Raw genomic sequence first — 13,976 nt, 5'->3', positions numbered from 1 at the left:
AAGGCAAATGGAACGTTTGAGTTTCTCTCAAGGAGGCTGGAATACAAAGGGGTTGAAGTAATGTTACAGTTATATACAGTTATATAAAGCTCTGGTTAGACCCAATTTAGAGTACTGCGCACAGTTCTGGGCATCATACCTTAGGAAGGATATATTAGCCTTGGAGGGGGTGCAGTGCAGATTCACCAGAATGATACCAGGGCTAAAAGGGTTAAATTATGAAGACAGGTTGCATAGACTAGGCTTGTATTCTCGAGTATAGAAAGTGATGTATTTGACAAGTTGAGAAGGCTGTTAAAAAAGCATACGGTACTCTTGGCTTTATAAACGAGGCGTACAGTACAAAAGCAAGGAAGTTATGCTAAACCTTTATAAAGCACTGGTTAGGCATCAGCTGGAGCATTGCGTCCAATTCTGGGCACCACACTTTAGGAAAGATGTCAAGGCCTTGGAGAGGGTGCAGAGAAGATTTACTAGAATGGTGTCAGGGATGTGGGAATTCAGTTACGTGAGAGACTAGAGAAGCTGAGGTTGTTCTCCTTAGAACAGAGGTGGTTAAGGGGAGATTTGTTGACGTGTTCAAAATAGATTAAGTAAAGAGAAACTGTTTCCAGTGGCAGAGGGATCAGAAACAGATTTAAGGTGATTGGCAAAAGAACCAGAGGTGAGGTAAGGAGCGATTTTTTTAATGCAGCAAGCTGTTATGATCTGGAATGCACTGCCTGAAAGGGTGGTGGAAGCAGATTCAATAACTTTCAAAAGGGAATTGGATAAATACTTGAAGAGGAAAAGTTTGCAGAAGTATGGGGAAAGGGCAGGGGAATGAGACTAATCGGATAGCTCTTTCAAAGATGGACTGAATACCTGTTCAGGGGTGATGTCAGGTAGCACTTCTTCACGCAAAGGGTAGTGGAAATCTGGAACTCTTCCCCACTGACCACCCCCCCCAACCCACCCCCAAAAAAGCTGTTGAGGCTAGCTAGGTCAATTGAAACTTTCAAAATTGAGTTTGATAAGATTTTTTATTAGGCAAGGGTATTAAGGGATATGGAACCAAGGCGGATAGAGGGAGTTAAGATAAAGATCCGCCATGATGTAATTGCATGGCTGAACAGGCTCGAGGGACTGAATGGCCTACTCCTGTTCGTATGCTCCTAAGAGATAAAAAGGGGAACAAAATCTTGGACAATCTCTGGTATGGAACCCACCTAGAAACATTAGCAACAGCCCATACACCTGCCCTCTCGGCTACAGGCATCAGGCAAGGCAAAGGGAGAAAGGTTAAGTATACAACATTAAAAAAAAGGAAAAATAGTTTTTAAAAAATAAAGTTTTCAAAAGAAATGTTCAAGAGTTTTTTGGACAAAGGAGTATATTATGATTCCTGCAAAAATACATTAAAATATAATTTAGAAAACAGATCGGTGGACTACCTAGTTTCTAACACCCATTTTATTTGCTTACAGAGCAAACTGAACGTCTCACTAATTCCTAGTGCAAAAGAGAGAGACACTGACTGTGCACAGTGTGACAGTTAGGCATTTAAATACGATGTTCGTGATAAGACTGCTCCTCCACTGCAGTGTGATGGCGACATTCACTCAGCAGTGGAGACAATCAGCCAATTTTTAAAACTTGAACATAAAAAATATTTCCCCTCGCTTTTCTGGGAGGCATACCATTATCCAAAGTTTTGTTTCTCTCCAAAGTTAATCCAATCTAAAACTTGAATGACATGCTAAATTTAAGTAAACATTAATTTTAGAATCTGAACTATGTTAACGATCTCAAGGTCTTCCCAGGTCTGATTACTAAAATATCAGTTGACATCTTATTAGTTGTTAATTTCTATAGTATCCATACATACTTTCAAAATTTATCCCTAATGCAAGTTGTCTCCATATTCATTAGATTATTTTGGGCGCACATCTGATATCAGTAGTGATGCACATTTTCAAATTAAAAAAGAAACAGGCCACAAGACAAACAAGGCGCTCTATCAACACTGCAGTTGAGAAAGTAAGGTTTAATGTGTTGGAAGTCAGGTTTTTAGTTTTTTTAAGAAAAACAGCACAGCAACTGTTCAGTCCAAGAAATAATTTAAGTGATATTAGCCCACAAGATGTAATATGGGGTGGGTTCCAGCAGCTGAAAAACTTTCTGTATTTACCCATATTGTTCCAGCTACAATTTAAAATAAACGTTCAGACAATAAATGTAGATTTCAATTAAACAAGGCTCATTTGATAAATTGGAGATTTAGTTGTTGACCAGCAGTTGTATTTTAACTTTACACTTTGAGCAATCAGAACAATTAAGTTGAAGCACTGCCATATGAGATCAGCATTAGGTATAATTTCTCAATTAATTTATACCATAGCTCAACTTTAAATTTGAAGATCAGCTTCCTTCTAGTTAAACTATCTATTTAGGAAATGAAGTAATCAGCCAAAGAAACTCAAACACAGAGGCAATTGAGAATGGAACATCTTACATCTACTTCAAAGCATCAGACTCAACAGCTGACCATTAGTTAAATAAACAGCATCACATTTTGGGGACAATGTATTCTACCTTAAGTAGCTTCAACTCCAATTTTTCAATGTCGAGAGCAAAACTATAACACAGATCATTAAGGGAAAAAGTTTTTTTTTTAAATTGGATATTCCCAATTTTGGGCACTGAATGAAGATTTATTGCTTGCTTCTTCTGGGGTGGAACTTGGTAAATCATACGACGAATGAAATGAGTTCAAGGATTTTTGCAAATTAAAATTCCATAACTGTGAAGGTATGCACACCAGAAATACTGTTGCTGAAGTATGTGGAAAAGGAAACATTATAGGCCAGAGAAAATGGTAATTTTGAAATATGGTTTTGAACTAGCAGCTCACTTTGATTTACTTCCTGAACTACAAATTAATGATGTGCTGACTGCTTTCCACTATATTCTGAATATACATTTTTGATTACGTTCTAAGAGGAAGCTCTATCCAACTACCAAGATGGTAAATAGAACACTTTTTTAAAAAATTGTTTGCAGAAGTCTTTGCTCCACAGTACGAAATGTCAAACTGTTCAATAGTTGCAGTTACAAAATCGTAATTGAGATGAGTGATAACTTCAATAAGTTTGCCAAACTTCTTGCAGAAGTAAGCATGTGCTGCGTAACTGTAGAGTCAAAGATAAGTGCAAATGCAATCTACAGGGGTGCAGCAGGAGGTGGCTTTTGTCAGCTTCGCTCAGTTCGTAGCATTCTCACGTAAGGTTGTGGGTTCAAGCCCCAATTTCTGAGCTGACACTTCAGTATGGGGGCATGCTGCAATATCAGAGAGGTCATTTTTTGAATGAGACGTTAAACTAAAGCCTCGTCTGGTGGCTCAGGATGAAAGATTCTACTGCCCTATTTGAAGAGGGGGGGGGGGGGGGGGGGGGTGGGGGGAGGAAGTTCTCCTGGCATCCTGGCCAACATTTCTCCCTCAACCAACACTACCAGTAACAGATTCATCTCATTTGCTGTTTGTGCGACTTTGCTGTGTGCAAATTGGCTGCTACATTTGAGTATAAAACACATCCTGAAGACTTCATAGGATATATTTTCTTTCTGTCAAAGATGTGAATACTTAAAAAAAAACCTAGAAAGAGTGAACTTTGAAAAGAAAAAACAGAAACTGACAATGGATGGGGTCTCTGCAGGCTATAACCAGGGATTGTGAACAAGGGATATTGAGTTGAGCAACTGGAATCTTTAGAACAGGCGTTATTCAGCTTTAGTGAGTGGCAGTTGGCAATTAGTGCTCCGCTTAGTAGCACCTGGTGAAGCTGTGTCAAGTGTTGCTGGTTTGGTCATTTGTAAGGGAAAGAGGAAATAAGATTCAGTCGCATTTGGAACTAAATGCATATAAGGAAGATTCAAAGAAAAAAATGTGGGTTTGGAAAACCTCATAAGTAGTTTCAAAACATAAGAAGGAGGAGTGCTAATTTGAACAACTGTTGCTTCATTGGTTACAGCTGACTATGATCAGGAATGAAGGAAAAATAAGGAATGAAAACAAAGTATTACATAACTGCACGTGGCATAAGAAATACACAAATACAGCTTAAAAGGATGTGACGTTGTAGCCGTTAGAGATCTAAGTACAAACTGGGTATGATTGGGAGCTAAATATTCTAGGCTATAGGATCTTCTGAAAGGACAAGGAAATTGGGAAAGGAGGGGGAGCAGCAATATTGATAAGAGATACAACTACAGCAGTGGAAAGAAAGGATATCAGTAAGGGTGAACAGGCAGTGGAAACAGCATGGGTAGAACGAAGGAACAGTAAAGGATGCAAGACTCTGTGGGAGTTGTCTACAGACCTCCAGACAGTAGTGGGTGTAAATAAGGAGATTAAAGAAGCATTAGAGCAGAAAGAACATGGTTACAGATTGAGATTTTAATTTTCACAAACTGGGAGCAGAATAGCTCAAGTAGTGAAGGCAATGAATTTCTAGAATGTATTCAGGACAGTTTTCGGGAACAATGGGGTTGAGTTTCCACTTGTTTACGCCAGTAATATCAGTCTAATCCAGGCATAATCTGTCAAACCAGCGCAAAAGATTGGGGAATTTTAAACTTGAGTTACACCCAAAACCAATTAGGTTTGTATTTTCCGCGATATTTTCCACTGGTTTAAAATTCAATTCGCCGGGTCAGGCCCTGCCCACAAAACTGGCCATGTCCCAGGTTGACATTGCGAGATTCACCAATTATGCTGGTTTGGGAAGGCTCTTCAAATTAAGCTATTTTTCTTAGGTGCAAGGGCACCAGTAGGCACGTTTTTAAAAGTTTTTTCACATCAAAAAAATGAATTTACTAAGAAATTGACTAGTGTACACCAATGAAACTATTAAATGGTTCAGTATAGATTTTTAAAGTCATTTTCAATGATTTTAAATCAGATTACTCACAGGTGGAGGACTGGACTACTAAAAATGCTTATTTTTTGTGATGAACCCATTTTCAGCTGTATTAATAAAAGTAGACCAGGTTACCACTCAAATACATCAATGAATACTTTTTAAATGGAAAGAAAAGAAATTGATTATGTTCTATTACACCGCCTGATTGCGCTAGTTCATGGAAGATTTTACATTTGTGATTATGTCAATGATTTTTATTGGAAATTTGAACTGTAACCTAAGCAGCACAATTTTGAGCACATTATCCCAATAGTTTGAATATATAATTAAATTTGATATTAGGTTGGGGGGGTGGAGGGAAGAAAGAGAAGCAAGAGTCTTAAACCAAGTTTTTAAAATGTAATTAAGGCAAACTTCAAAGGGATGAGAAATAAATTGACCGCAGTAAACTGGGCTGAGCTGTTAATGGGTAAACCTACAAACAGTGGAAAGTTTTTGGCACAATACAAAACCAGTACATACCCCTAAAAATGCAAAAGCTCCACTTGTGCAGTTAAACAACCATGGTCAACAAACGAGGTAAGAGGCAGTCTTAAGCGAAAAGCCTTACACAAATGCAAGGAAAAGTTGAAATCCAGCAGACTGGAAGAGCTATAAAAGAAACAAAGGGCTACAAAAAAAACTAAGAGATACAAAATAGGAATATGAACAAAAACTTGCAAGAGAGATCAAAAGATAACAGTAAAAGTTTTTATAAGTTGAGAAAGAGTGGTAAGAGGGAATGTGGGTCCATTAAAGACAGATGCAAGTGAAACTATAACACATAATAAGGAAATGGCAGACTTGTTATATGAATACTGTACTTTGTGTTCATTTTCAAGAGGAAAAATTACCAGCAGTGCAAGGGAACCTAAAAATAAGTCAAGGGAAGGAACTTATTGGATTTAATACAATGGAATTGGATAAAATAATGGGACTTAAGATAGACAAATCACCAGGATCCAATGGTTTCCCCTGTAGAGTATTAAGATTAACAGGTAGGGAAATTGCAGGTAAGTTAATCAAAATTTTCCTAAAGCTGTAGATTTGGGAATTGTGCCTTTTTGATTGGATAATTGCAAATGTTACTCCTTTAAAACAAGATGGAGGAAGAAACCAGGAAACTACAGACCTGTCAGTTTGTGGGGAAGTTGCAGAATCTATCATCAGGACAGAGTGACTGAGCATTTGAACAAGCATGAGCAAATCAAAGAGAATCAGCATGAATTTGTGAAGGATAGGTCATGTCTGACAAATCTAATTGAATTTTGAGTAAGTCACTAACATGGTGGACAGGAGAGTGTCTATGGATGGAGTCCATATGGACTTCCAGAAAGCATTTGATAAGGTTCCACACAAGAGATTAGCAAAAATAAAAGCACTCAGAATTGGAGGTAACCTTGTGACATGGGTTAGTAATTGGTTGGGAGGTAGGAGGCAGAGAGTAAGGATAGAGTGTACTCTTGATTGGTGGGATGTGACAAGTGGCGTTCCCCATACCCACAAATCTGTACTGGGATCTCAGCTTGTCACCATATATATCAATGAGTTGGATAAAGAAATATATCTAAGTTGTATATATCCAAATTTGCAGATGACACTAAGTTAGGAGGCACAGTAATTTGTGTAGATGGGATCAAGAAGTTACAAAGGGACATAGATTAAGTGAGTGGGCAAAACTGTGGCAGTTCAATGTGGGGGAAGTGTGACATCATCCAGTTTGGATCCAAGAAATACAAATCAGAATATTTTCTTAATGGCGAGACTAGGAATTGTGGAGGAGCAAAGGGAATTGGGTGTCCAGGTATACAAATGACTAAAAGCTAGTGCACAGGTACAATAAGGCTAATGGAATGTCGGCCTTTATCTCAAGGTGGTTGGGATATTGTAGAGACTCGGTCAGACCCCACCTGCAGCAGTTTTGGGCACTGAATCTCGGGAAGGATATATTAGCCTCGAAGAGGGTACAGCGCAGTTTCACCAGAGTGATACCTCAGCTGAAAGGATTAAATTAACATAATAGGAGCAGGAGTAGGCCAATCGGCCCCTCGAGCCTGCTCCGCCATTCAATAAGATCATGGCTGATCTGGTCCTAACCTCAAATCTAAAATCATGTCCAATTTCCTGCCCGCTCCCCGTAACCCCTAATTCCCTTTACTTCTAGGAAACTGTCTATTTCTGTTTTAAATTTATTTAATGATGTAGCTTCCACAGCTTCCTGGGGCAGCAAATTCCACAGACCTACCACCCTCTGAGTGAAGAAGTTTCTCCTCATCTCAGTTTTGAAAGAGCAGCCCCTTATTCTAAGATTATGCCCCCTCGTTCTAGTTTCACCCATCCTTGGGAACATCCTTACCACATCCACCCGATCAAGCCCCTTCACAATCTTATATGTTTCAATAAGATCGCCTCTCATTCTTCTGAACTCCAATGAGTAGAGTCCCAATCTACTCAACCTCTCCTCATATGTCCGCCCCCTCATCCCCGGGATTAACCGAGTGAACCTTCTTTGTACTGCCTCGAGAGCAAGTATGTCTTTTCTTAAGTATGGACACCAAAACTGTATGCAGTATTCCACGTGCGGTCTCACCAAAACCTTATATAACTGCAGCAATACCTCCCTGTTTTTACATTCTATCCCCCTAGCAACAAAAGCCAACATTCCATTGGCCTTCTTGATCACCTGCTGCACCTGCATACTAACCTTTTGATTTTCTTGCACTAGTACCCCCAGATCCCTTTGTACTGCAGTACTTTCCAGTTTCTCGCCATTGAGATAATAACTTGCTCTCCGATTTTTCCTGCCAAAGTGCATAACCTCACATTTTCCAACATTGTATTGCATCTGCCAAATCTCCGCCCACTCACCCAGCCTGTCTATATCCCCTTGTAGGTTTTTTATGTCCTCCTCACTCTCTACTTTCCCTCCCATCTTTGTATCATCTGCAAACTTTGATATGTTACACTCGGTCCCCTCCTCCAAATCGTTAATATAGATTGTAAAGAGTTGGGGACCCAGCACCGACCCCTGCGGAACACCACTGGCTACTGGTTGTCAGTCCGAGAATGTACCATTTATCCCAACTCTCTGCTTCCTGTTAGATAACCAATCCTCCACCCATGCCAGAATATTACCCCCAATCCAGTGATTCTTTATCTTGAGCAATAATCTTTTATGTGGCACCTTGTCGAATGCCTTCTGGAAGTCTAAATACACTACATCCACTGGTTCCCCTTTATCCACTCTGTACGTTATATCCTCAAAGAACTCAAGCAAATTGGTCAGACATGACTTCCCCTTCGTAAAGCCATGCTGACTTTGTCCTATTAAATTATGTTTATCCAAATGTTCCGCTACTGTCTCCTTAATAATAGACTCCAAAATTTTACCCACCACAGATGTTAGGCTAACTGGTCTATAATTTCCAGCCTTCTGCCTACTACCCTTTTAAATAACGGTGTTACATTAGCAGTTTTCCAATCTGCCGGGACCTTTGCCGAGTCCAGAGAATTTTGGAAAATTATTACCAAAGCATCCACAATCCCTACTGCCACTTCCCTCAAGACCCTGGGATGTAAGCCATCAGGTCCAGGGGATTTATCCGCCTTGAGTCCCATTAATTTACTGAGTACCAATTCCTTAGTGATTTTAATCGTATTTAGATCCTCCCCCCCAGAGCCCCCCATTTGTCCACTGTTGGGATATTCTTAGTGTCCTCTACCATAAAGACTGAAACAAAATATTTGTTCAGCATTTTTGCCATCTCCATGTTTCCCACCATTAATTTCCCGGTCTCATCCTCTAAGGGACCTACGTTTGCCTTAGCCACCCTTTTTCTTTTTATATAACTGTAGAAACTCTTGCTATCTGTTTTTATATTTTTTGCTAATTTATTTTCATAATCTATCTTCCCTTTCTTAATCAATCCTTTAGTTACTTTTTGCTGTCTTTTGAAGACTTCCCAATCTTCTATCCTCCCACTAAGTTTGGCTACCTTATATGTCCTTGTTTTTAGTCGGATACTATCCTTGATTTCTTTACTTAGCCACGGATGGCTGTCATTTCTTTTACACCCTTTTTTCCTCAGTGGAATATATTTATTTTGAAAGTTGTAAAATAACTCCTTAAATGAACACCACTGTTCATGTACCGTCTTACCCTTTGAACTATTTTCCCAGTCCACTTTAATCAATTCCGCTCTCATACCATTATAGTCTCCTTTATTCAAGCTCAGTACGCTTGTTTGAGAACCAACCTTCTCACCCTCTAATTGGATATGGAATGTAACCATGTTATGGTCACTCATTCCAAGGGGATCCTTAACTAGGACATTATTAATTAATCCTGGCTCATTGCACAGGACCAGGTCCAAGGTTGCTTGCCCCCTTGTAGGATCAGTTACATACTGCTCAAGAAATCCATCCCTAATACACTCAATAAACTCTTCCTCAAGGCTGCCCTGCCCAATTTGATTTGTCCAGTTAATATGATAGTTAAAATCCCCCATAATTATAGCTGTTCCCTTATTACACGCCCCGACTATTTCCTGATTAATACTTCTTCCAGCAGATTAGGAGGCCTATATACTACGCCCACGAGTGTTTTTTTCCCCCTTATTATTCCTTATCTCTACCCAAACTGTTTCATTATCCTGATCCTTTGTCCCAATATCTTTTCTCTGTATTACAGTGATTCCTTCCCTTATTAAGATAGCCACCCCACCTCCCCTTCCTTCCTGCCTGTCCTTCCTGATTGTTAAATAACCTGGCATATTTAATTCCCAGTCGTTGTCACCCTGCAGCCATGTTTCTGTAATGGCCACAAGATCATACCCATACGTCGTTATTTGTGCCGTTAACTCGTCCATTTTGTTACGAATGCTACGTGCATTCAGATAAAGAACTTTCAAATATGTTTTGTGACACTTAGTTCCTGCTTTTTCCTTTATTAACACTTTACTTTTTTCTCCAGACCTTCTGTCCCTTCCTGACACGCTTTCCTCTGTCTCCTTGCTCAGGTTCCCAACCCCCTGCCACAGCTTTGATGCTGGGTTAATCGCCTTGCACCTTCTAGTTTTTATTTTATCTCTCGTGCCTAAAGTACACTTTCTTTCCGCTGCTCTACGCTTTTCCCTTTCACTTGTTCTTGAACAACTGTTTGTACTATTTGTATTGTAGATTTCCCCTGGGTCTTCCCCTCTCTTGCTGCTCTCAACTTTATTCCCTTCTGACTCCCTGCTCAGGTTCCCATCCCCCTGCCACTCTAGTTTAAACCTTCCCCAACAGCACTAGCAAACACCCCCGCGAGGACATTGGTCCCGGTCCTGCTCGGGTGTAACCCGTCACGCTTGTACAGGTCCCACCTTCCCCAGAACCGGTCCCAATGCCCCAGGAATCTAAATCCCTCCCTCCTACACCATCCCTGCAGCCACGCATTCATCTGGTCTATTCTCCTGTTCCTATACTCACTAGCACGTGGCACCGGTAGTAATCCTGAGATCACTACCTTTGAAGTCCTGCTTTTTAATTTATCTCCTAACTCCTTAAATTCACCTTGCAGGACCTCATCCCTTTTTTTACCTATGTCGTTGGTACCAATATGGACCACGACTACTGGCTGTTCACCCTCCCCCTCCCCCTCCAGAATGCCCTGCAGCCGCTCCGTGACATCCTTGACCCCAGAACCAGGGAGGCAACATACCATCCTGGAGTCACGTTTGCGGCCGCAGAAACGCCTATCTGTTCCCCTTACAATCGAATCCCCTATCACTATAGCCCTGCCACTCTTCTTCCTCCCCTCCTGTGCAGCAGAGCCACCCGTGGTGCCCCGAACCTGGCTCTTGCTGCTTTCCCCTGATAAGCCATCTCCCCCAACAGTATCTAAAGCAGAATATCTGTTTGAGAGGGAGATGGCCCCAGGGGACTCCTGCTCTACCTGCCTAGTCCTTTTACTCTGCCTGGCGGTCACCCATTTCCTTTCTGCCTGCGTAGTCTTTACCTGCGGTGTGACCACCTCACTGAACGTGCTATCCACGATAGTCTCAGCATCGCGGATGCTCCACAGTGAGTCCACCCGCAGCTCCAGCTCCGAAAGACGGTTAGCCAGTAGCTGCAGCTGGACACACTTCCTGCACACATGGTCGCCAGGGACACTGGTAGTGTCCATGACTTCCCACGTAGTGCAGGAGGAGCATATCACGGGTGCGAGCTCTGCTGCCATGACTTGCCTTAGACTCTCAGACTCTCTTCCCGCTCTAGGTCTCCCCTTTTGTACTGTGCTCACCTCTTGGACTCTCCTGCCTCACCTGTGACGTCGCACAGTAGTTTTCTCTTGTTGTAGGTTTGCTGCTGCTTTTTTTCCCCAATCTCAGTCTTCTACTCTCAGGTACACTGCCGCTCTGGGGAAAAAGTCAGGAAAAGCAAGGCAAAGCAGCACCTCCTTCTTCCCCCACTGCACCGAACTCCCACACTCACCGAACTCTCAGCAGCACACACCGTGCAGTTCGCACTGACAGGCCTCTGTATTTCTACAGTTTGTGAGTCAGATGAGTCAGGCCTGCTCCACCTTCAAGTACCAGTTTAATCTAGCTAACCAATTAACTTGCTACAGCAGCTCTCTGCTGAACCCTGACAGAAACTTCAAAATTTAAACTTTTAATTGAACTTACACAGTTGAAAGCAATATGCACTAGATTTAAAGAGATTAACCCTTAAACTCCCACACTCACCGAACTCTCAGCAGCACACACTGTGTAGTCTGCATAAACTTGGTTTGCATTCAGAAGGTTGAGGGGCAATCTAATTGAGGTGTTTTAAATGATAAACCAATTCGATAGAATAGAAACAAAGAAGCTATTATCTCTGGCGAGGGAATCCAGAACAAGGGAGCACAATCTTAAAATTAGAGCCAGGCCATTCAGGAGTGCAATTAGGAAGCATTTTTTCCACAAAGGGTAGTGGAAATCTGGAATTCGCTCCCCCAAAAGTTTGTGAATGCTGTGTCAATTGCAATTTTCAAGATTGAGGACTGGGGACGTTCTCCCCTGCTAATTCGTAAACATATAACGTCGTAAAGGAACATATAATGCACAATATAATTGCATAGAATTATACAGTTTTACTAAAACACCTGTCTTAAATGCTGACTGACCTGCACATTTACAGAATTCAGTTTTTTTTGCCTCAAATAAAATTTGGTTCCAGATTAATTCAACTATAAGTGGATAACCAAGCATTAAGATTGAATCTTTCCACCCCCCACCCCCAGGCTACTGAATCCACCTACACCACCAGCTGCATTTATCACATATGCTGCATTCAATTACTGATACCATATTTACTGCAACTTTGACATCGCTGCAAAGCCATTTCTATTTCGCAAGTGGTGCTAAATTCGCATTATAAATCTAGAGCTCCAGAAAGAAGCAACCGGAGATGCCCCCGACACGAGTTTCCCAGTGCTTGGATTTGACACTACATGGAGTGTACAAATGCAGCATTAAACTGTTCAAATAGACCAATCCCCCTCTCTGCTGGATCGACCTCAGAACATAAAACAACAGGCAACACCAGTTTGCCTCTGGATTCAAAAATACTGAACGGAAATTAAAAACTACATCTCAGTACAAAGTCATCAGCGTAAACAATTGATATCTAATCTCTAAAGCAGAGCAGTTATAAAATCTGATTGTTAGGACAAGATGATAAGCTGGAGGTCATCATGGGAAATTGAATAATGTTGCAGAATTTCAACATAGGTGGAAGCCACAATGCATCAGAACGTAGGAGATTTATCTTTACAATAAGCAATAACTTCCAAACACACCAATTCCAGAACAGCTGCTCCATTAACCTGAAAATCAATTTATAAGCAAAGACAGACATAAGAAATAAAACAGCAAATGGTGGAAATCTCTAACAAAAACAGAAGTAAAGCAAGCCTCTTCTGTCAGGTAGAAAAACAGAAGCGCGACAAGAAACAGATTGGAATATGTGTTACAACACTTTTTTTCAACCCTAAGGGTTGCTTATCTTAGAGTTAAGTGCTGATATGGGCCGTGGGCGGGCGGGGAGACCCCCACCCACCAGGACCGCCCCCCCCCAACCGGGACCGCCCTCCCACCCCACCCCACCACGACCGGGATCGCCCCCCCCCCCACCCCACCACTACCCCCACCACCGGGACCCCCCCCCCACCGCCGGGACCCACCACCGCCGCCGGGACCGCCCCCGGGAACCCCCACCCCACCCCTTCCACCACCGGGACCCTCCCACCCCACCACTTCCACCACCGGGACCACCCCATCCACCCACCAACCAACACCAAGCCCCCCCCGCCCACGACCCCCCACCACCGGGCCGCGGGCGGGGGGACCCCACCACCAGGCCGCGGTTCCCCCACCCCCACTGGTGGGCAGGTCCCCCCCACCACCACCGGTGGGCAGGTCCGTCCCCCCCCAACCACCGCCACCACCACCGGTGGGCAGGTCCTCCCCCCCCCCCCAACCACCGCCACCACCGGTGGGCAGGTCCTCCCCCCCCAACCACCGCCACCACCGGTGGGCAGGTCCTCCCCCCCCAACCACCGCCGCCACCACCGGTGGGCAGGTCCTCCCCCCCCAACCACCGCCGCCACCACCGGTGGGCAGGTCCTCCCCCCCCCAACCACCGCCACCACCACCGGTGGGCAGGTCCTCCCCCCCCCAACCACCGCCACCACCACCGGTGGGCAGGTCCTCCCCGCCCCGCACCACCGCCGCCACCACCACCGGTGGGCAGGTCCTCCCCCCCCGGCACCACCGCCGCCACCACCACCGGTGGGCAGGTCCCCCCCGCACCACCGCCGCCACCACCACCGGTGGGCAGGTCCCCCCCGCACCACCGCCGCCACCGCCGGTGGGCAGGTCCACCGCCACCCCCCGTCACCACCGCCGGTGGGCAGGTCCACCGCCACCCCCGTCACCACCGCCGGTGGGCAGGTCCACCGCCACCCCCGTCACCACCGCCGGTGGGCAGGTCCCCCCCCCCAACCACCGC

The 13,976-nt window shown here is 43.6% G+C and overlaps 1 protein-coding gene across 5 annotated transcripts in view; it reads right to left on the bottom strand.

The window, feature by feature from the left end:
* sod2 (superoxide dismutase 2, mitochondrial) overlaps window positions 1-13,976 on the bottom strand; it is a 48,094-nt gene that overhangs the window by 32,945 nt on the left and 1,173 nt on the right. The gene's annotated exons all lie outside the window — the stretch shown is intronic.

The sequence above is a fragment of the Heptranchias perlo genome, chromosome 8, assembly GCF_035084215.1.
Source record: "Heptranchias perlo isolate sHepPer1 chromosome 8, sHepPer1.hap1, whole genome shotgun sequence".
In the NCBI taxonomy this organism is placed as follows: Eukaryota; Metazoa; Chordata; class Chondrichthyes; order Hexanchiformes; family Hexanchidae; genus Heptranchias; species Heptranchias perlo.
Note: the sequence above shows the minus strand (reverse complement) of the source record. Positions and strands in the feature narration are given on the sequence as shown.